This window comes from Panthera pardus, unplaced genomic scaffold (genome assembly GCF_024362965.1).
Source record: "Panthera pardus isolate Hobbes unplaced genomic scaffold, ASM2436296v1 HiC_scaffold_17, whole genome shotgun sequence".
In the NCBI taxonomy this organism is placed as follows: Eukaryota; Metazoa; Chordata; class Mammalia; order Carnivora; family Felidae; genus Panthera; species Panthera pardus.
This window is the reverse complement of record NW_026526732.1, coordinates 94,625,348-94,648,059: the sequence shown is the minus strand read 5'-3', so window position 1 is coordinate 94,648,059 and position 22,712 is coordinate 94,625,348. Positions and strand designations below refer to the sequence as shown.

The 22,712-nt window shown below is 37.7% G+C and overlaps 1 pseudogene; it reads right to left on the bottom strand.

Moving 5' to 3' along the window:
• Nucleotides 1-2,097: 2,097 nt before the first annotated feature.
• LOC109248183 (transmembrane protein 184C-like) lies at nt 2,098-3,639 on the bottom strand (annotated as a pseudogene).
• Between the last annotated feature and the right edge of the window lie 19,073 nt (nt 3,640-22,712).

The following is a 22,712-nucleotide window of genomic DNA, read 5'->3' as shown; positions in this document are numbered from 1 at the left end:
TATATGACAGGTAGTTGGGTTTTACTTGATTAATCAATGTGAGCATATTTTTTTCTTTTAATAGATAAACAAACCTTATTTATTTATTTATTTATTTATTTATTTATTTATTTATTTATAAATGTCTTTATTTTTGACAAAGAGACAGAGCAAGAGCAGAGGAGGAGCAGAGAGAGAGGGAGACACAGAATCCAAAGTAGGCTCCAGGCTCTAAGCTGACAGCACAGAACCCTACGTGGGGTTTGTACTCATGAATGGTGAGATCATGACCTGAGCCAAAGTCTGACACTCAGCTGACTGAGCCACCTAGGTGCCCCAAACCTCATTTATATTTATGGAGATAAAATTAATGCTTGTTTTAATTTTGTCATCTTAATTTATGTTATTTTTTTATATTTTATATTTTATTTATTTTCTTTCTCAATAAGGTCTGTGTTTCCTTTACTGTGTATGTTTACCTTTGTTAATTTTAAAAACTTATGCTCTCTAAATGTTATTGTGGTCCTTTATAATTGTGATTTTCTCAGTGGAATTAATCTATTTTTTACCAGTGCCTATTCATTTCCTACTGCAAGTAATATTGAAATTTCTATCCATCTACTTTCTACCACCTCTTTACTCTCCATTATTCCATAGTGTTCTGAATATTATATAATCCCTGGCTTTGCTAGAGGTTATCTCCATACACTTAAACACATACATATCTCTTAATTGATTTTCAAGCCATTTATAGTGCATCTTGCCCCCAGCACGTGCTTACTTTAGCTGAAAACTGCTTCCCACCCACAGGGTTTCTTCCACTTTGCCATGCAGGTGCAAAGATGGTGGATTTTCTCAGCTTCCCTTGCAAGATCCTAGTATGAAGTAAATGTGAGGGAAATTTCTGCAGCAGTTCTCATCCTTGAAGCAAATCTTCTTTTTCAAGTAAGAGATCATTGGCCTTACCACTTAAGGTAGTCCTCTACCCTTGAAAAGCCAGTATCCCAACCCTTTTGCATGAAATCTGCACCAGCAGGCATGCTTTTAGGCATTCATCCTCATCCCTGTGTTATTTTTTACTATTATGGGAAGCATATATATATATATATATATATATATATATATATATATATATACACACTCATATATATATATGCATATATATTTGTTCTATATCTGTTTTTTCGGTCATCAAGACATATTTCCATTTCTCTTTCTCATTTCTTTTGTTATCTATTAGAGTTAGACAAGAAAAGAGGGAGGTATCTTTTTTCTGTCTTAAAGCCAACAGTCCACTTAAAGATTTAGGGTTGAGGGTTGTCACACACATGATTGGATTTTAAAAAGATAACCACAAGAATATAAAATCATTACCATGGATATTAACTCAGTTGTGATTTTTTTAACATCTACAAGTACTTCAGATATCTGAGTTTATCTAAAGACCCTTCTGTCACAAAACACCTAACAATACATAATTCAATTGTGTATTTCACAGGATAATTGACTTAAGAAATCCAAGAATGATAGCCTAAAAACCCATGAAATCACCACATGTTTTGTTAATACCTGAGCTTCTACTTTTAGAACTTAACAACCTATGCTTATTATTTGGATTATTTTTAATCTAAAGATTATCACTGTTACTAATAACCCTATAACTGACAGTCATTTATTCACACCTTAGTATTAATAAAAAAATTTTTTTAGTGATGAATTTGTATTTATTGAAAGACATCCAGTTGAGAAATAGAGAAATAATTGTTAGGCAGGCATATGTGGCACATGATTATGATTAAGATCCACTAATTCATATTTCCAAATTATACTTTCTGCTAAATTCCAGAGCATTCTATTCATGCAGCAGTGGTAGGAAACACTGACTTTTTTTTAATGTCCATCCTCTTGATAAAGCAATGCAACACCAGGAACATTTAGTAAAGTCATTTTCTACCATTTGAATATGTGATAGTCTAATGTTAAGAAATCAAGTCAAAGTCTAGGATATTTAGACTGATTATTTGTGATATACAAAACTCCGTTAAATCCAGTAGCTGTACCTGGCTTTCTCACCTTCTTTGTGTTGAAACCTTCCATCATTTATGGCTTGTCCCAAGCACAAAATCCTGAGCAATGGGATACGAGGTGATGAAATAACATGGTAGAAGGAGTACAGTTTGCTTCTGCACACTTGTTCAGGAGGCCACAGATTTATCTGAAAGTTCATTTTTCTCTCCTGTAGTGTCATTTACATTTCATCAGGTATGTTATCCATAGGAGGCATACTCTGGGGAGTCACAGTGTGTCCAAACCCTTGGTAATGACCCATGGGTGAAGGTGGTACAGAAGAGGCAACAGAAATTGCATCTTGTGATGATGATGGTAACAAGCTTGTATGTTCATTTTGATCTTGGTCCTCAGGAAAGAACTTCTTCCTAGAATGTCCCATGACTGTCCATCCAACATGCCTTACTTGCTCAGAAATATCATCCCTAATATCTGAACCATCCCACATGGCAAGAAAGGAATCAAAGCATGACCCTCTTCTGCTTCTTGGACCTATGGTTTATATGAGAAAGTGTAGTGATGAGCAATAGTAGCAAGGAACATCTCAATACAGATGATAAAGTCCTGGAGTCCTGTAGCCACAGCTTCTACAGTTTGCCATTCCCATGTATGCTTTTCAGAAATAACGCCAACTTTAACCAACAAAGCGATAACAACTGCTTGCCAAAAGGAAACAAAAGCCACCAGCTTTACACAAAGAAATTTGCCAACAGGTTGAATTGGACCCAACTCTTCCTTCAGTACTTTATAAAATAGCAGCAGAAGATACATGGCAAAGAATTGTGACATGTTGTTTATTATAACCAAGTAAGTCCAAGCATTTGAAAAGCTAGTTTCCTTCATCATATGTACCAAGCAGCTCACAGATTAAAGCAACAATGGTGGTGAATGGTCTGATAACTGTATACTGCAGTACACCCAGTTTGCACCTAAACAGCAATACTTTTCCCATAGTCCATGGTGGACCACAACATAAGGGAGGGAAATGTTTCTGCTGATCTTTGGCTTCAAGAATTAATATCCGATTTGGATACCAGTTAGATAATTGGTAAGGAATCCCATAAAGTTGTAAATGACATTAGCTTCATAACATTCTCTGCAGGTATCTACATATTGCAATGCTGAGATATTTCAAAGATATTTCATAGCTTTGAAATATGTAAAGTGTATATGGGTACCATCCAAAGAATCCTTTTTATTGGTTTCTGTAATTCAGGGTGTGTATAATGCACTAAATGTTGTAATATCACCCAGAGTGATATAGGTATAGTCAACAGCAAAAAAAAAAAAAAAAAATGCCAGCAATAAACCAAGCCTTTGTGTGTATTCACTTCCAGCTTCTGTAATTCCCACACGCACAGAGGAACCGCAACCGCTATGGACACCAAGTAGATGACCACCACTAAAGGTCGAATCCACTGTCTCCAGTTCCTCCAGGTACAAGTGCAAGGCATGTTTCCGCATAAATGAGCTCCAGGTGGCAAGGAAAAAGAGCTCGATGGGGATTGTAACGGGGAGCCCTGTTCTTTGGTTGTTTTGTCAACTCGCATGTTACAGAGAAACAGCTGTTGGGCGACTTTACCAGCAGTTCGAGCCGCCCCCTCCGCCCGCGTGGGGTTTCTGCTGCTACTGCTACGGCAACTGCGGCCGCTCAGGGTGCTACCAGGGAGAAGTGGCGGCAGCATCCTTTCTTCCCCACCCGGCATCTACCCAGTTCGGGGGTGGAATACCCTGGCGGAGCCACTGCCCTCACCTGGGTATCACCCAGAGCACCGACTGCACCATGGCCTCGAGGTGAGCGGTGCCGACCAGGACCGGCCTCTATAGACCCTGCAGACAGTTCGGTTCTGCCCCGCCGCTGCCTGCCCACTTGCTCTTTTCTTGGGCGGTAGAGCTTTCTCCCTCCCACGTCTGCAGGCGTCTCTTCCCCTGATTTCGCTGGCAGATTGGAGATGAGGACTCAAACCTGTTGGCCCCAGGATTTTCTCACTCACTCCCACGGGGCATCCCCACAATGGAATCCCTTAATAAAAAATTAAAAACAAATATTTTTGGAAAGGAATCGATTAAACATAAGAAGGATATGTATTCTGGGTAATAAGAGGCATTAAGATGCATACTGAAGTGTACATTTTGCAAGTTCAAGTTTGAAGGAAATCACCAGCTATAAGCACACAGAGAAGTTAGACTGCAGCTATGAAATAAGAATAAGGAAAACTTCACTTATTTTAGACATGATATTTTAATATTAAATTGTACCTAAGATGTTTCAAGATTGTTAAGACTTATTTAAAGACAGTGAATTTCAGGCTGAGGAAAAGAAATGCTTTAATTCTCACAATGGGTTGAAAATATGAAGTATGAGGACGCTTAAACACAATGCAAAAATGGGTGGGTAGCAAGACACCTATAGGTGGGTTTATCTGTCAGACACTTCGGATGCCAATGACAGAAATTCAGTTTAGAAGAGGTAACTCTTAAAAGGAGAATGTGTCATCTTTTAGATTTAAAACACAAGGTCAAGAGTGAAGCTGGCCTCAGAGTCAACAAGAATACCCCTGCTTGGGCAAGAATTTTGTTCTTGGTTCAGATAGCTTCGCTGATGTTAGATTGTAGGTGTCAGTCACCAAAGGAAAAAGTGAAGGTACTATATTCAGTTATGAATGGGACTATGAATTAGCCTCCCTGCCCTGTCAGGGCAGCAGGATGGGACCCAGGGACTGTCGGACTCATTGTTTGGGGGACCTGAATCCATCAAGAAGAGTGTGCTGAATTCCCTGATCAGGTGAAGCCACTGGTTTTGCTAGGTAGAAAAACCATCTACCCAGTTTCGCTGTGTGCTCTGGAGGCTGTATTCAGTAGTAGGAAGGACTATGAATTAGTTTCTGTCCCACTACAGTGTGAGAAGCAGCTCTAAGGCTGGTAGTGCCGTTTGTTGTCTTAACTCAAACTGACTTGCACCCCAAGTTCCTTGCTTGAACAGGCCCACTGGCTTTGCTCTGCAAATTATCAGCTCTGCCAGCCCTTCTCTGGGCTTGAGTGTTACCAGGCTAGACTGCTTCCAGGTGTTCCCCCACCAGCCTTTCTGGTCACATGTGGCTGGGAGACAGTCTCTACAACTGTGGGGCTATGACTCAGCTCCTTCCTAGGGTGTGTGCCAACCCGGTTCTAGGACTGGCTAAATTCTTCATTTGAGGATCCAAATCAAGCAGATCTTCACCTTGTCGAGTTCCCTGGTCAGAGTGCACCGCTGACTTGGTTCTACAGATGAGCAAAGCTGATGGTTGGGATTACCATTTGGGTACTGCAGGCATGAAATCAGTCTGCCAAAGTAGGAGTGCTGGTTGTTGTAAGCCCCACCTCCCTCCTCCATCATGGTAAGATTCCCAGGGGCTAGGTTCCACAGATTACTCTGCAATCTCAGTGGGATGAGATCAGACTGGTGCTTCCCACAAAGAGACAGACCCACATTGCTGGGGGGTGGTGCTGGTTGTCCCAGTTCCAACTGGTTTTCTTTTCCCAGTAGAGAAGCCAAATGCTTAGGGAAGACCTCTCCTTATGGTGCTGTGCTGGCCTGGGGGAGGGTCAACATGTAGCCACTTCTCTTACCCTTCTAATGCAGTCTGCCTTGATCTCTGTGTTATAGGATGGTGCTTCAGCCAGATCCCTGTGTTCTAGAACTCTCTAGGACCTCTCAGAGATGTCCTATTATTGACTAGTTGTTAGTTGTTCTTCTTGTTAGGGGTAGAAATTCAAGAATGACATGTTACATCTTGGTTGTCTTTTCTAGATTTGAGGGATGCATTCCTTGCATTATTTGGCTCATGGTCCTTTCCTCCATCTTCAGATCCACAAATATCTGCTCCATTTTTACTTCACCTCCTGTGTCTTAGATCCTTTGCCTCCCTCTTATACGTCCTCGTGATGATACCAGTTCTACCTGGATAATCCAGGATAATGTACCCACTCAAAATATCCATCTTAACCAAGTTCCTGTTGCCATATAAGGTAGCATTCACAGGTTCTAGGAATTAGCACATGGACATTTTGGGGAGCTATTATTCAGCACCACATATAGTTTATGCTTTTAAACTGTGTATACTACGGTTAACTGAATAAAGCTTGAGTAACCTCACTTGAAAAAGATCTATTTTTTAATGAGAGAGCACTGAAAAGCTTAATATAACTTTGCAGTCACCAAATATATGACATATAATTGTTAGTTTTCCTCTGAAACCAAATGGTCAGGTAATTAACATGATACAAACATCAATATATTAATCTGCCATTAATATTTATCAGTCATTAAAGAGCTTATTGACTGTTTATAGAGTAGTTAGCATTCCAATATAGTTTTAATATAAATTTTATTTTATTTTTTATTTTTTTGTTTTGTTTTTAAGTTTATTTATTTTGAGAGAATGAGAGAGAGACAGGGAGAGAGAGGGAACAAGCAGAGGAGGGGCAGAGAGAGAGAGGTGGGGGACAGAGGATCCAAAGCCGGCTCTGCTGACAGCAGATGTCCGACACGGGGCTCCAACTCACAAACCGTAAGATCATGACCTGGGCGGAAGTCAGACACTTAGCTGACTGAGCCAACCAGGTACCCCTATAAAATTTATTTTAAATATAGTATTTATAAGTATTAGGCAAACTAAAACTTAGATTTATTTTTAGAAAATTATGTCATTGGGATTGAAGTTGATTGGCTGTGCTTGGTTCATGATTTCCTATACTTCTTCGAAGCCTCAATGTTGGGGAAACAAGAGGATGCAAAGCCTATAACATTGGGGAAATGTGCCAATTCTTAGAAGGAATTATCTTCTGCTACAACACGGATGTAAAATTTATAGTAACTAAGTCATGACTATAAGACAACTGTGTCACATTTTCCAAGAATAGCACTATCTATATCTTCTGAGAAAATCCAATTGTCAGATGATGCTCAAAATAGGGAGTGGCACAAAGCCACACTACTAAACCCATGCCTGATGACCTATCTCCAGAATCTAGAAATAATTTTCACAGCTTAGAAGACCAAAGGTGTTAGATTGAGAAAATTACCAGTGACATATATTTTTTACTTGTCCAAGAGCTATGCTAGCTTTCTGAACAAAAGTTAAGAGGATATACTATAAATTCCCTATTCTCTAATCCCTGACCCAAATATTGCATCTGGCATGTGAATAACATTTTTTTTTAAAGAATTTGAAGTATGTTAGTAACACCAGCAACTTTCTATGCTTTACAACATTCTGGAAAATCATTGGCAGATAGTTGGGAGAGTGATCTAGTAAATCAGTGCTTCCCAAACATAAAGTCAGTGCTCAAAATGTAAGTGCTAAATGAATGAATGGTTGTATTTATTGTCATTATAAGTGAAGCATTCTTGTAGAAATAGAAGGAAATGGTCCTCAAGCAATATGTAACCATTAGGACTTCATTCAGCTTAAAATGTAAGAAAACCCAACTTACAGTGTTTTTTTTAAATAGGAGTTATTTTTCTTGTAAAGGAAAAAATTCAGGAGTCAGACTCCAGTGCCTCTTATGCCAGGGACTAGGCTTCAGGTAGCTTTTCAATCTGTCCTCTCATTTTGTGGCTTTCATTTCTAATGCTTTGTGGTAACACTCATCCCAACACGGCCATTACACTTGCATACTTTGCATCTACATTCAAGAACAGGCAAAAGGAAAGACCAATCCTATATGACCCTTTATTTGAAATGCAGAAACTTTCCCAGAAATCCTTGCAACAGACTTGTCATTAGGTTTCATTGGCCAGAACTGGGTATAGGTGAGCATCAGATTTTACAAACACAAATATAAGGCATATAGTTACATTTGAATTTTAGGTAAGCTATTACTAATTTTTACTCTATGTCCAATGCAATATTTGGGACACAAAAATTAGTCATTGTTCATCTGAGAGTCAAATTAACTGGATGTCTTGTACTCCATCTGGCAACCCTAACTGGGTCACACAGCTACCCTACTACCAGGGAAGTTGGGAAATCAGTTAATACAGTCAAGACTATCTTTTTTTTATTAAAATTTTTTTAATGTTTATTTATTTTTGAGACAGAGAGAGACATAGCACGAACGGGGGAAGGTCAGAGAGAGAGGGAGACACAGAATCTGAAGCAGGCTCCAGGCTCTGAGCTGTCAGCACAGAGCCTGACGCGGGGCTCAAACTCACAGACCCTGAGATCATTGACCTGAGCCGAAGTCGGATGGTTAACCGTACAGTCATGACTATCTTAAGCCAATTGTGATTTATAATTTAGGCCTCAGCACATTGCCTGTATGTAAATAATAATAATAATAATAATAATAATAATAATAATTTTTTTTGCAAGAAAAAGAGAGGAAATGGAAAACAATTAACAGTGGCTGACAGAGGCCGCCGCAATGTATTTCTCATCAGTTCTAAGAATTGGAATAGCATAGAGGGTGAATTTCAGAGGATTTGGATTCAGATAATTTAATCTGCTGTCCTAATATAGATCTACACACAGACAAGTGCACAATGACTAAAACAAAAAGAAAGAAATCCAATAGCCTACCTTTTGATCTATTAAAGAAAATACAGAATTACATTTGTTTTCATTTTATTTTTTACAAAATAAAAATATAAATGAATATTTAACTGATGTTGAGGTAGGGGAGATGTCCCTTCAATTAAAATCAATAGGAAAAGTTACAAAGTACCGGAGCAATAGGTTTAACAAAATATGTAACTTTAACAGATTAAAAACAATACTTAAAATAGAAAGACAAACTGGGAAACATTTTGCAACAAATAAGACAAAGCTTCTCTTTAAAGAATTCTACAAATTAATAATTAAAAATATCACTAATATCCTAGAAAACATGAGCAAACACAAATCAATGAGACATAGAAGAAAATGTGCATGGCTAAAAACATGCTTAGATGAAATCCAACAAATTGATAATGAAAAAACCAAATATCAGGTGAATAAAATGTAATTTTTACCTATCATATCATCAGTCTATGATAGCATTTTATTTATTAAAATTTTTTTAATGTTTATTTTTGAGAGAGAGAGAGAGACACAGAGAGAGAGAGAGAGAGAGCACAAGCGGGGAAGGGGCAGAGAGAGAAGAAAACAGAGAATCCGAAGCAGTCTCCAGGCACTGTCAGCACAGAGCCCAAAGGAGGGCTTGAACTCACAAGCCATGGGATCATGCCCTGAGCCAAAGTCAGACGCTTAGCTGACTGAACCACCCAGGCGCCCAGCAAAGCATTTTCTTATTGAACAGCCTTGTACACTAATGGTAGAGGAAAAGATTGATGCCGAACTCCTGGAAAGCAATTTGAAATACATATGGAACAATTAAAAAGTATGCCCACTGAATAAGCAATCCTGAATCCAGAAATCACTTCTTAGAAAATAATCATTTTGCAGATAAATAATTTTGTGAAAACCTCACTTCTTAATTTGAAACAATATGAAAACATTTAAGATGGAAATAAAAATTGTGTCACCCATTTACTTGAGATTCTGGAAAAGGCAAAGCTGTAGGAGCAGAGAGCAGATTAGTGGCTGCCAGGGATTAGGGATAGGAAGAGAGTCTGAGTGCAAAGAAGTAGGAACAGGGAATTCTTTGGGGTGTTGGAATTGTTCTGTGTTCTTTTGGTGATGGCAGTTACCAGAATCTCTGCATGAGTTAAAGCTCATAGAACTGTATATCAAAAGAAGTAAAAGCAGGATAGGGATGAAGAAGAGGAGGAGAAAGTGGAGGAGGGAAGGGGGAGGAGAATGACTTCCTTCACTGTGTGCATATTTTACAAAGTATTGTCATCAACATGCATAATATATGCATGTTGAAAAAAATTAGAAAAGAAATTTCAAAACACTTACTTCTTAGTACTCCTTGCTCAAGATAGCACAAATAGCTGTTAACAGCTAGATTAATTTTAAAAAGACTTTACCCTCTATTTGTGTATCTTTTTAAAACATTTTTTAACATTTATTTTATTTTTGAGAGAGAGAGAGAGAGTGTGTGCGAGTAGAGGAGGGGCAGAGAGAGAGGGAGACACAGAATCTGAAGCAGGCTCTAGGTTCTGAGCTGTCAGCACAGAGCCCAATGCGGGGCTCAAACTCATGAACCTTGAGATCATGACCTGAGCTGAAGTCGGATGCTTAACTGACTGAGCCACCCAGGAGCCCCATATATTTGTGTATCTTTATCTATAAATGAAATATATATTTGGAGTATGCTATATTTGTATCTTGCTTTATCACTTATAAGATAAGCATTTTTCTATGTAATTACATATTTTATATGCACACTGTGGAATAACATCTGCCACTTAATTTAGTTAACCATTTTTATGTTACTAAATAATATAATGATTAAATATGATCTTTATACATTATATTTTTATATACACAATAAATACACATATACATACAAAACTTTTAATCAAAATGAGATATAAATATATATTTTTTTAATTTTATTTTTTATTTTTAAAATATTTACATCCAAATTAGTTAGCATATAGTGAAACAATGATTTCAGAAGTAGATTCCTTAGTGCCCCTTACCCATTTAGCCCATCCCCCCTCCCACAACCCCTCTGGTAACCCTCAGTTTGTTCTCCATATTTATGAGTCTCTTCTGTTTTGTCCCTGTCCCTGTTTTTATATTATTTGTGTTTCTCTTCCCTTACGTTCATCTGTTTTGTCTCTTAAAGTCCTCATATGAGTGAAGTCGTATGATTTTTGTCTTTCTCTGACTAATTTCACTTAGCATAATACCCTCCAGTTCCATCCACATAGTTGGAAATGGCAAGATTTCATTCTTTTTGATTGCCGAGGAATACTCCATTGTATATATATACCACATCTTCTTTATCCATTCATCCATCAGTGGACATTTGAGCTGTTTCCATACTTTGGCTATTGTTGATAGTGCTGCTATAAACATGAGAGTGCATGTGTCCCTTCGAAACAGCACACCTGTATACCGTGGATAAATACCTAGTAGTGCAATTGCTGGGTCGTAGGGTAGTTCTATTTTTAGTTTTTTGAGGAAGCTCCATACTGTTTTCCAGAGTGGCTGCACCCAATGCAAAAGAGATTCTCTTTCTCCGCATCCTCGCCAACATCTGTTGTTGCCTGTGTTCTTAATGTTAGCCATTCTGACAGGTGTCAGGTGGTATCTCATTGTGGTTTTGACTTGTATTTCCCTGATGATGGGTGATGTTGAGCATTTTTTTATGTGTCGGTTGGCCATCTGGATGTCTTCTTTGGAGAACTGTCTATTCATGGCTTTTGCCCATTTCTTCACTGGATTCTTTGTTTTTTGGGTGTTGAGTTTGATAAGTTCTTTATAGATTTTGGGTACTAACCCTTTATCTGATATGTTGTTTGCAAATATATTCTCCCATTCTGTCGGTTGCCTCTTAGTTTTGTTGATTGTTTCCTTCGCTGTGCAGAAGGTTTTTATTTTGATGAGGTCCCAGTAGTTCATTTTTGCTTTTGTTTCCGTTGCCTCTGGAGAAGTGTTGAGTAAGAAGTTGCTGCGGCCAAGATCAAGGAGGTTTTTGCCTGCTTTCTTCTTGAGGATTTTGATGGCTTCCTGTCTTTCATACATTTTGAGTTTATTTTTGTGTACAGTCTAAGAGAGTGGTCCAGGTTCATTCTTCTGCATGTCGCTGTCCAGTTTTCCCAGCACCACTTGCTGAAGAGACTGTCTTTATTCCATTGGATATTCTTTCCTGCTTTGTCAAAGATTAGTTGGCCATATGTTTGTGGGTCCATTTCTGGGTTCTCTATTCTGTTCCATTTATTTGTTCTTGTGCCAGTACTATAGTGTCTTGATGGTTACAGCTTTGTAGTGTAGCTTGAAGTCTGGGATTGTGATGCCTCCTGCTTTGATTTTCTTTTTCAAGATCACTTTAGCTATTCGGGGTCTTTTGTGGTTCCATACAAATTTTAGGATTATGTGTTCTAGCTCTGTGAAGAATGCTGGTGTTACTTTGATAGGGATTGCATTGAATATGTAGCTTGGTTTGGGTAGTATCGACATTTTAACAATATTTGTTCTTCCTATCCAGGAGCATGGAATGATTTTTTGTGTCTTCTTCAATTTCTTTCATAAGCTTTCTATAGTTTTTAGCGTATAGATTTTTCGCCTCTTTGGTTAGATTTATTCCTAGGTGTTTTATGTTTTTTGGTGCAACTGTAAATGGGATCGATTCTTTGATTTCTCTTTCTGTTGCTTCATTGTTGGTGTAATAGGAATGCAACTGATTTCTGTGTGTTGATTTTGTATCCTGCAACTTTGCTGAATTCATGAATCAATTCTAGAGGTTTTTGGTGGAATCTTTTGGGTTTTCCATATAGAGTATCATGTCATCTGCAAAGAGTGAAAGTTTGACCTCCTCCTGGCCGATTTGGATGCCTTTTATTTCTTAGTGTTGTCTGATTGCAGAGGCTAAGACTTCCAATACTATGTTGAATAACAGTGGCGAGAGTGGACAACCCTGTCTTGTTCCTGACCTTAGGGGGAAAGTTCTCAGTTTTTCCCCATTGAGGATGATATTAGCGTTGGGTAGTTAATACGGCTTTTTATGATCTTGAGGTATGCTCCTTCTATCCCTACTTTCTTGAGGGTTTTTATCAAGAAACGATGCTGTATTTTGTCAAATGCTTTCTCTACATCTATTGAGAGGATCATATGTTTCTTGTCCTTTCTTTTATTGATGTGATGAATCACGTTAGTTGTTTTGCAGATATTGAACCAGCCCTGTATAAATCCCACTTGGTCGTGGTGAATAATTTTTTTAATGTATTGTTGGAGGTTGGCTAATATCTTGCCGAGGACTTTCGCATCCATGTTCATCAGGGAAATTGGTCTATAGTTCTCCTTTTTAGTGGGGTCTCTGTCTGGTTTTGGATCAAGGTAATGTTGGCTTCATAGAAAGAGTTTGGAAGTTTTCCTTCCATTTCTATTTTTTTGACACTTTCAAGAGAATAGGTGTTAACTCTTCCTTAAGTGTTTGCTAGAATTCCCCTGGAAAGCCATCTGGCCCTGGACACTTGTTTTTTGGCAGATTTCTGATTACAAATTCGATTTCCTTACTGGTTATGGGTCTATTCAAATTTTCTATTTCTTCCTGGTTCAGTTTTGGTAGTGTGTACGTTTCTAGGAATTTGTCAATTTCTTCCAGATTGCCCATTTTATTGGCATATAATTGCTCATAATATTCTCTTATTATTGTTTTTATTTCTGCTGTGTTGGTTGTGATCTCTCCTCTTTCATTCTGGATTTTATTTATTTGGGTCCTTTCCTTTTTCTTTTTGATCAAACTGGCTAGTGGTTTATCAATTTTGTTAATTCTTTCAAAGAACCAGCTTCTGGTTTCATTGATCTGTTCTACTGTTTTTGTTTTTGTTTTTGTTTTGTTTTGTTTTTTGGTTTTGGTTTTGATAGCATTAATTTCTGCTCTAATCTTTGTTATTTCCTGTCTTCTGCTGGTTTTGGGTTTTATTTGCTGTTCTTTTACCAGCTGCTTAAGGCGTAAAGTTAGGTTGTGTATCTGATATCTTTCTTCCCTCTTTAGGAAGGCCTGGATTGCTATATACTTTCCTCTTATGACTGCCTTTGCTGCATCCCAGAGGTTTTGGGTTGCGGTGTTATCATTTTCATTGACATCCATATACTTTTTAATTTCCTCTTTAACTACTTGCTTAGCCATTCATTTTTTCGTAGGATGTTCTTCAGCCTCCAAGTATTTGTAACCTTTCCAATTTTTTTCTTGTGGTTGATTTTGAGTTTCATAGCATTGTGGCCTGAAAATATGCACCATATGATCTTGATCTTTTTGTACTTACTTAGGGCTGATTTGTGTCCCAGTATATGGTCAATTCTGGAGACGTTCCATGTACACCGGAGAAGAGTGTATATTCTGCTGCTTTAGGATGAAATGTTCTGAATACATCTGTTAAGTCCATCTGGTACAGTGTGTCATTCAAAGCCATTGTTTCCTTGTTGATTTTTTGATTAGATGTTCTGTCCATTGCTGTGAGTGGGGTGTTGAAGTCTCCTACTATTATGGTATTACTATCGATGAGTTTCTTTATGTTTGTGATTCATTGATTAATATATTTGGGTGCTGCCACATTTGTTGCATAAATGTTTACAATTGTTAGGTCTTCTTGGTGAATAGACCCCTTGATTATGATATAATGCCCTTCTGCATATTTTGATACAGCATGATAAATGGTTTTTCATCCCCTTATTTTCAATCTGAAGGTGTCTTTAGGTCTAAAGTGGGTCTCTTGTAAACAACATATTGATGGAGCTTGTTTTCTTATCCATTCTGTTACCCTGTGTCTTTTGATTGGAGCATTGAGTCCATTGATGTTTAGAGTGAGTACTGAAAGATATGAATTTATTGCCAGTATGATGTTTGTAGAGTTGGAGTTTCTGGTGGTGTTCTCTGGTCCTTCCTAATCTTTGTTGCTTTTTGTATGTATATACATATAAAAGATATATATATCTTTTCTCCCCTCAGAGAGTCCCCGTTAAAATTTCTTGCAGGACTGGTTTAGCAGTCACAAACTCCTTTAATTTTTGTTTGTCTGGGAAACTTTTAATCTCTCCTTCCATTTTGAATGGCAGCCTTGCTGGATAAAGAATTGTTGGCTGCATATTTTTCTGATTCAGCACACTGAATATATCCTGCTGCTCCTTTCTGGACTGCCAAGTTTCTGTGGATAGTTCTGCTGCAAACCTGATCTGTCTTCCCTTGTAGGTTAGGGACTTTTTTTCCCTTGCTGCTTTCATGATTCTCCCCTTGCCTGAGTATTTTGTAAATTTTTCTATGATATGCCTTGTTGATGGTCGGTTTTTATTGAATTTAATGGGGGTTGTCTGTGCTTCCTGGATTTTGATGTCTGTGTCTTTCCCCAGGTTCGGAAAGTTTTCTGCTATGATTTGCTCACATAACCCTTCTACCCCTCTTTCTCTCTCTTCCTCCTCTGGGACCCCTATGATTCTGATGTCATTCCTTTTTTATGAGTCACTGGTTTCTCTAAATCTTAAATCATGCTCTTTGCCCTAATCTCCATCTTTTTTTCCTGCTTCATTATTCTCTATATGTTTTTCCTCTATATTGCTGATTCTCTGTTCTGCCTTATCCATCCTTGCCGTGGCTGCATCCATCCGTGATTGCAGCTCAGTTTTTAGCATTTTTAATTTCATTCATGCTATTTTTTACTTCTTTTATCTCTGCAGAAAGGGATTCTATTTTCAACTCCAGCTAGTATTCTTATTATCATGATTCTAAATTCTGGTTCAGACATCTTGCTTGTATCTGTGTTGGTTAAATCCCTGGCTGTCGTTTCTTCATGCTCTTTCTTTTGGGGTGAATTTCTTCGTTTTGTCTTTTTGAAGGGAGAAAAGGGATTAATGAGGTACAAAACTTAAAATAAAAAATAAAATTAAAAAATATTAAAATTAAAAAATTAAACACACACACACACACATGCACACACACACAAAATCGAATAAATGATGCTAGATCCTAGGTGTGTTTTCATCTGGGTGTTGAAAGTGGTTTGACAGATTAGAGAAAAAAAGGGGGGGGGGGAGAAAAAAGAAATCGTTTGAGAATTTGAAAAAATGAATACACTGAAGTAGACTAAAATGAGGTGATGGGAGTAAAATAGACTTTGAAAAAATATACACAATAGTAAAGAATATAGTAGAAAAATTAAAAATATTTTTAATAAGAATTAAAAATAAAAAATGAATTTTTCTTTTTCTATCTTCAAGAAAAAGAAAAGAAATGAAAAAGAGAAAAAAGAAAAAAAAGGAAATCATTTGAAAATTTGAAACAGTGAATACACTGTAGTAGACTAAAATAAAATGATGGAGGTAAAATAGAATTTGAAAAAATTTACACTAGAGCAAAAAATATAGTAAAAAAAATTAAAGAAAAATATTTTAATAGAAATTGAAAGTAAAACTGAAGTTTTTCTGTTTCTGCGCTCAAGAAAAAGAAAAGAAACAAAAAAGAAAAAAAAAGAAAAAGAAAAAAAAAAAGGAGATCATTTGAAAATTTGAAAAGGTGAATATACTGAAGTAGCCTAAACAAAATGATGGAAGTAAAATAGAACTTGAAAAAATTTACACAAAAGTAAAAAATACAGTAATAAAATTAAAGAAAAATGTTTTTAATAAAAATTGAAAATAAAAATGAATTTTTCTCTTTCTGTATTCAAGAAAAAGAAAAAAAGTGTAAAAGAGAAAATAAAAGAAAATTGAATAGATGGACCTACTAACAGATTGAAGTAGGACTGAAATTGCTTCTTTTTCCCCTAGAAGTCAGTCTATGTAGCGCTTTATAGTCCATAAACTAAGCTGGTGGTGAGACTTGTGTTCTTGAGCAAAGTTGGCCCAGTTGGGTGGATCTCAGTGTAATGGCTCCGGTCTCCAATAGATGGCGCTGCTAGCCTACTGAGGTGGTGCTGGCAGGTGCATATGCGCATGCGCGTGAGAGGTAAAAATAGCCTCATCCACTACCCAGTCTGTTCTCCCGGATCAGCAATCGCGCACCCGTCCTCTGTCTTCAGCTTTCGTCTACTCCCCGCTCTTTCACTCTCCGTGACCAGGCCCCAGGCAGTACCTCTCTCCGGAGTTTTGTCTCAGATGTGGCTGTTTTCCCCAGACTCTTACTTCTGAAGGACTGCGGCTTTGACCAGTTCAGCCCCTCTGCGGGACAGTCTTACCGAGCAATGGCCGAATGCCGGCTGCACCCAGGAACGCTTGCTGGACCCTGCTGCCTCCGGTGCCCCAAGACTATGGCCAGGTACCAGCCCGCCCCGGAAAAAATTTACAAGATAGTGTAGCAGCAGAGTTTCAGGGATTATGGAAAATCACAACTCACATCTTTCACCAAGCTTCACCCTTAACAACCTTGTTCCAGCATCAGCAAATGTGGCCGTTTTCCGGGGTCTTCTGGGACCAGGTGGTTTCAACAGTCTCTACCAAATGTCCTTCCAGCAGTTGAACCACTTTGCCCTGTGTGGCCAGAGAACCTCCCGGATCCTACTCTGTTCCTGGGGATTCGCCCTTCCCACCAGAGCACCACCAGGTATGGAGCTGCTGAGTTGCAGACTTTGCTCTCCCCTTGTTTACAGTCTTAATGGAATTTAAACCCTCTCCTTTCTCCTTTCTCCTTTCTCCTTTCTCCCTTTTTAGTTTAGTCCCTGTGGCTGTTTCCAATTTTCCACTTTCTCTCCAGCTGCTTTTGGGGAGGGGTGCTTTTCCCGTATTCCCCCCCCCCCCCCACCGTCTCCATCCTCTTTCCGCTCGCAAAAGCACCTCCCTTCCTGCACCTTCTCGCTTCCCAAGTTCACTTGTATACACCGCGTACCTGCTGAATTCTGTGGTTCAGTTTGTGCAGATTGTTGTGTTAAATCCTCCAGTCAGTTTTCTAGGTGTATAGGATGGTTTAGTGTTGGTCTGGCTGTATTTCATGGATGCGAGACACACACAAAACTTCCATGCTGTTCCGCCATCTTGGCTCCTCCGAGATACCAGTATTTTTTAACGAAAGGCATGACAGTATTCTGGGAGAGAAGTTGCTATGGTGATTTTTGTGTTAACTTTAAACAGAGTTTTAGATTCTTATTATATTTCTTCTTCATACTTGTTATGGTGCTGCCAGGACAGCCTGTCTGGCATGATATGCTACCCTTTCTCTTCTTTTGCTATCAACTGCAAATGTAGTGATTGCAGCAAAATGGTCATCTTTAATACTTTTTTCCCATTCAGTGGATTTCGAAAGAATAATGAATCATTAGGAAGATTTCTTAGTCTCCGAACCTTATCAAAATATAGTATCTGAAAGCTCTAATATTTGCATATATGATATCCTTTTAGATAATCAAACTCTGTGGTATATTTGTAAATTTCTCATGCTGCAAAAATTGTAAAAGCATAAAAGAACCACTATGCTGTTAAAAGAGGCAGATCTTTGAAATTTATAGTGTGTTACATTATGATGCTAAAATAAGAGAGACTAGGAAATCAATGGACTTCCTAGAACTCAAAAGCAAAGAACTCACAAGCAAAGTTTGCTTAATGCAAGATGCAGCTCAGATTAGAAAACAGAGATAATTCATCTCCGTGCATGTATGTGTGAGTATCTCAGGCAGTAACACAGATGTCAGAGAAAGATTAGATTTCCACAACACATTGTCCCACCTGTCCTCCAAGATGTAGCTCAAGATTAGAGGGTCATGTTGTAATGCACTAGTGGGAAGGGGGTACATCAGAAATAGATATTGTTCGTTGGAAGGTTCAGTTTAAGTTCTATGATATTCCAAAACTCTATAGCCTGGTTACCAAGTCCAGAAGGGGCTGGAGACAAGGTAACTCTCTTGCTGAGTATAAAATATGAGGTGATGAGACAGTCAGTAGGCAGCAAAATGGTGGCTACCAGGGCCAAAAGGACCACTATTCAGCTGCTAGTTTGCCTTGTCACAATTCAATCGACCCAGCTAGTAAGGAGACAGTATCCCATATGAATTCAGACAATTTATTACTTACACAGCTGGCAGTGGCAAGGTCAGCATTTTGTCAGCTTCTGTGTCCCAAGACCCACAGGAAGATACTAACTCAAAAAGGCCAGGAAACATGCAGCATGCTTGGTAGTTTGCTCTGACATTGAAGAGTCAACTCTGAATACTAAGCCAAGAAGTATTTTTAAAGCATTAGAGAAGGATAAGGTGAAAGTCTTGAGTTCAAATGAAACTAGGGAGATGGACCAGAAACAACTTGTGGCAGTTTCCTCGAGGTAAAGAGGTGGATGAGAAATGACCTCATGGCAACTCCTCACCAAGCTCGTTATCTTTCTCTACCTGTTTCAGAGAAATTACAAGGTATGTTACAGAGTTGGGGTAGACTGCAGTCAATCCTTGCCAACGTGGTCCATGTGAACTTGTACAAACTTACTGGTACACCAAGGTGGAATTGTTCCTCTGCGTAGAATGATTGATGGGATGTTGGGCACTAAAAGTACAACTGCAAATAACTACAAGCGCCTTGTTTACGGTTTTGTTTTGTATTTTTTTCTAAGTCAAAGATATGCACATATACTAAACTAGTGAGTTTTTAATCAGGACACTGCTGTGTCTTGACATACCAGAAAGCAACACGTGGAGAAAATTAATTTGCAAAAACAACATGGTTTTTAATCAAATTAATTTAGGCTCTGAGCTGTGATGTATTAACCAGGCACTGTTGGCTCTAAACCACAATTAACCTGCAAATAAATTAGTAGACTAATCTATTTTTTTTGTCATTCACCCCCTACTAGTGAACACACTACTTAGATGCAGCCAAGTCTCTCAGACTATATGAAAGTTCTCTTATACATACCAGACATCTGATCTCTGCTCAGATATTTATATGTCATGACTTCATAGAAGACTTCTTAACATTGTTCAATAATTTTAAAGATCAGGAGTATTTTGCCTCTTAGCTTGTGACAAACCTTGCAACTTTCAACTTACCTTGAATTGTCAAGTCTAAGTTTTGTTTTTCTTTTTGTTTTGTTCCCTATTGGGAAATGTTGGATAAATATGCTACCTCTTCTACAGAGTTTTTCTCAACAAAATAACACACGCTTACCTTCTCTTTCTTAGAAGAAAGAAGTTTTTAGAAATGTTGGGGGTCAGAGAAAAGAGTGTTCCAAGGTTGATAGCTTTCTCCAGGACAGAAATATAATTCAGTGCTGTAGCTTTCAAACAGTAAGTTTGGGCAACACCAGAGAATCTAAATAGGTAAAGATATGGACATCTTTAAAATTTATGATATTGCATATATGGGAATCAGTCATCAAAATAACATTTTAGTGATAAATATTTGCCAGGGGACATGGTGACTTTTCTAACCTCATTGAGTTCTGACCTTGCCTCTTTTCCTTCTTACAATTGTCTACTTAAATTTATATCATGAACTTCTGAATCCATCTATTTAGTCTCTCTCTCTCTCTCTCTCTATATATATATATATATGTGTGTGTGTGTGTGTGTGTGTACATATATACATACATATATTTAGTAAACATGTATTTATTGAGCAATGCTGAACACCATTGTAAATTTCTGCCTTTGTTAAGTGTATATTATGTAGGAGACAATCAACGACTTAATAATGATAATTTCAAAGAGTTTGAACTGTAATGAAGAAAATGAAATAGGTGATGTGACAGAGAACAGGTGGAGAGTTTCCACAGAGGTCTTCTGTGTCTGGAGCAAGTTCTTCAACATCAGCAACTAAATATCTTCATGGGGAAGATCAATCAACGTGAAGATACTTTTATACAATTGAATTTTCTATTTAAAGTTACTAATTCAATTTATCCATGATCCATTTTAGGAAATATTGTGGGTCTATTGAATACAAAAAAATCTTGTGGAAAGGACTAATTCTATCTGTTGGATCAAAACACAAACCTGTTTGAATTTGGATGCTTTCAATGTGTATTAAAATTGCCTCCACTTTATAATCTTACAGAGTGATAATGGCCTTCCCCTTTTCTTTAACCTTGAAAATTTGTACAAATCTTTCCATATGCAGTTCAAAACGCATGTTGCAAGAAAAGCCTTTCTTGTTCTTCCAGTTGTGTTTAAACCCCGGTCTACCTGAACGTTTCTCTCTTGCTTTACTCGTCTCTGGGAATTTCCATATCCCTGACTAAACTATGAACTCCGAGAGGGCAGCAGGTCTGGTGGTGCCAGGGATAAATGAAAACACAAATCAATGACTGACTGGAGGAGGTTACATGCCGTGTCCTGGCTACAGATGGAAATAGTACTGGAGGCAACTGCATGTGTGACAAATGACTTTTATTTCCAGTTCCAGATTTAAGTTACAACTCAAAACTTAGATGTTGCTTATCTACATAAGAAATCTGTTTTAAAATGCGGTCCAGGAATAGGTTTCTTTCTCCCAAAGGTCTGGATTTTTTTCCTCCTCATAGATAATGAAAACAATGTAACTAACAGCATTTCCCTTTTTGCTTTGATTTTTTGGATATCAGACACAAATTTATGTTTCAATTATAACAACCATTTTGGACCTTATGTCTGCTTATCTGTGTTCTCTTTTCCCCTTGGTCTGTTCCTTCTATTCTAATTTATATTTTCCCTGGTCCTGATATTTTATTTATGTTTTACTATTATGTTGGTTGTGTTTTTCTAAGTCATCCCAAATCCTTCGTGGATTAACTCAGGGTATAAATAAACTACTTACTTAAAACTGTTGTGAGTGCACTACCTGTCCCATCTCTAAGCCACATGGATTCTCATAAAAAATAAACCTTTTACTCTTAGCTTTTAAAGTTCTATTTAAGAGACTTTTTAAGAGACTTAAATGTCTCCACAAGAAATAGTAAGCTTGTTTCTTGTTTCAAGAATATTTGTATGTAATTTCATTTATGAAAAATGCACTGAAATTTTAGACAGTACTAAATTTCATTCTCTTATTTCTAAACGATATTTGTTTATGTATTTATTTATTTATTTGAGAGCATGCACACACATATGAGTGGGGAAGGGCAGAGAGAGAGAAGGGGACATGGGATCTGAAACAGCTCCATGCTGACAGCAGAGAGTCCTAAGTAGGGCTTGAACACACAAACCATGAGATCATGACCTGAGCCCAAGTGGGACATTTAACCACTGAGCCACCCAGATGCTCTTCTAAAATATTTTTTAAAACTCAATGCTGTTTTAAATGTTAGTAAAAATCATTCTTTCAAAGGCTTACTACTTTCATCTTATTTTCTTTTTAATTTGCAGCTTCACATTTATGACTTTTATTCCTAGATATGACTGTGGATTTCTTCATCATCTATGTATATCATTCTTACCTAATATTTTCAGGAACTGGTTTGACTCTAATGAAATCATTTAAAACAAAACACTTACAGGAAATGAATAATGGCCTAAAAGCTATTGATAAGTTTGCCCACATAAATTTTAAGCACTTGTGTGGGAAAATATCATAAAAGAATTTTCAAATGCAAAGGAAGATCTAGAAAAATTAGTCCGCATAGTTAATTAGGGAAGAATTTCTTTGTTTTTTTTTTTTTTTAAGTTTATTTATTTTTGAAAGAGAGAGACACACACACAGAGCACTAGTGGGGCAGGGGCAGAGAGAGCGGGAGACACAGAATCTGAAGCAGGCTCCAGGCTCTGAGCTGTCAGCACAGAGCCCGATGTGGGGCTGGAACCCACGAACCATGAGATCATGACCTGAGCCGAAGTCAGATGCTTAACCAACTGAGCCACCCAGGTGCCCCAGGAACAATTTCCTTAATGTACAAACATCTCATCCAAATTACTGAGAAAAAGACTAATAACTCATAAGATAAATGATTAAAGTATGTGAACATGAAGGCCACCAAAAAATAAAATATAGAAAGATGTGTAACTTTTAAAAGTATTAAATTTAATTTTTTTTAATTGAACTGTAGGTGACATACAATGTACATTAGTTTCAGGTGTACAATGTAGTAATTTGACAACTCTATACATTATGCAATGCATACCACAAATGTAGCTACCATCTGTCACCATATAATGCTATTATAATATCATTGACTATACTCCCTGT